General features: G+C 46.5%; 1 pseudogene; it reads left to right on the forward strand.

Moving 5' to 3' along the window:
- Positions 1–650: 650 nt before the first annotated feature.
- LOC118027005 lies at positions 651–1,523 on the forward strand (annotated as a pseudogene).
- The last annotated feature ends 211 nt before the right edge of the window (positions 1,524–1,734 follow it).

Genomic DNA, 1,734 nt, shown 5'->3' on the forward strand with positions numbered 1-1,734 from the left:
TCTAGATAACCATCTTTTATTGATAGCTTATATTGCAAATATTCTCTCAGTTTGCAGCTTGTGGCCAGTTTGAATGATTTCTGCCTTGCTGTTCTATTCCACTCATTTATCCACCATTTATCTGTTCCATTTCCACACTGGCTTGTCTTGTCGTGTTCTTTATAGTGTCTTCTGGTGAACAGAAGGCCCACAGTTTAGTATGGTAAAATGTGGCCTTCCTGCCCTCCTGCTTTGCTGATTTCGAGAGTCTTGCCTAAGAGCTCCTTCCTTTCTCCCACATTGTAAAGATACTCGATATTGTCTTCTAAAGTTTTTCTGGGTTTGCCGTCCACTGAGTCTTTAGTTTTCCACAGATACGTAATACATGCTCCTTTATAACGGAGCTTTCCTGTATGCGTGAGGTTGTTTCTCGTCTCCGGCCTGCTCCAGTGGTCTTGACATCTGCAAGGACAAGTGTCCCCATCTTGCTCTTCTTTAGCATTGTCTTGGCCCTTCTTATCTAGAAAAGCCATTTGCTTTTCTGCATAAATTTTGTAATCAAATTGTCAAGTCCTCCAAAACTATTCTGTAGTGATTCTGATTAGATTTAGGGGACAATTGAAATCTTTACAGACTGCTCCACAGTTGCCTGCCTCCTTTCTCCTTTCACCATGATAGATGCTGCTGTGTCCCTTGCCAAGGACTTGCTGGCGGGTGGAGAGGCCATGGCCATCTCCAAGACCGTGGTTGCACCCATCCATTGGGTCAAGCTGCTGCTTCAGGTACAGCATGCCTGCAAGCAAATCACTGCAGAGAAGCAATACAAGGGCTTCGCATCCCCAGGGAGCAGGGAGTCCTGTCCTTCTGGCCTGGTAACCTAGCCAGTGTCATCAGATGCTTTCCCACCCAGGTTCTCACCTTTGCCTTCAAAGATAAATACAAGCAGAGCTTCCTGGGTGGTGTGGACAAGAGAACCCAGTTTTGGTGCTACTTTGCAGGGAATCTGGAGTCAGGTGGTGCCGCTGGGGCCACATCCTTGGGTCTTGTGTACCCTTTTGATTTTGCCCGTACCTGCCTAGTAGCTGATGTGGGCAAAGTTGGAGCTAAAAGGGAATTATGAGGCCTCGATGACTGCCTGGCTAAGATCTACAAGTCTGATGGGATGAAAGGCCTGTACCAAGGCTTTAATGTGTCTGTGCAGGGCATTATCATCTACCGAGCTGCTTACTTCAGTATCTATGACACTGCAAAGGGAATGCTTCCAGATCCCAAGAATACTCACATCTTTATCCGCTGGATGATCGCACAGTCCGTCACAGTGGTTGCTGGGTTGACCTCCTATCCATTTGACACTGTTGGTCACTATGCAGTCAGGGTGCAAAGGAACTGACACCGCGTAGGCAGGCACGCTTGGCTGCTGGAGGAAGGTTGCTTGTGATGAAGGAACCAAAGCTCTTTTCAAGGGTGCGTGGTCCAATGTTCTCAGAGGCACGCGTGGTGATTTTGTGCTTGTTTTGTATGATGACATCAAGAAGTTCACGTAAGTTATTGCCTAGATGTTCCCCTTGTGAACAGGCAGGTTGTATTATATAACATATCTTAAGCATTCTTTTTTTTTTTTTTTAAGATTTATTTATTTATTTGAGAGAGAGAAAGCATGCATGCAAATGGGTGGGGGAGGAGCAGAGGGAGAGAGAAAATCTTAAGCAGGCTCCACGCTGAGCAGGAAGCCCGACGTGGGGCTCGATCCCACAA

The sequence above is a fragment of the Mirounga leonina genome, unplaced genomic scaffold (assembly GCF_011800145.1).
Source record: "Mirounga leonina isolate KUSES-001 unplaced genomic scaffold, KU_Mleo_1.0 Mir_357, whole genome shotgun sequence".
NCBI lineage: Eukaryota > Metazoa > Chordata > Mammalia > Carnivora > Phocidae > Mirounga > Mirounga leonina.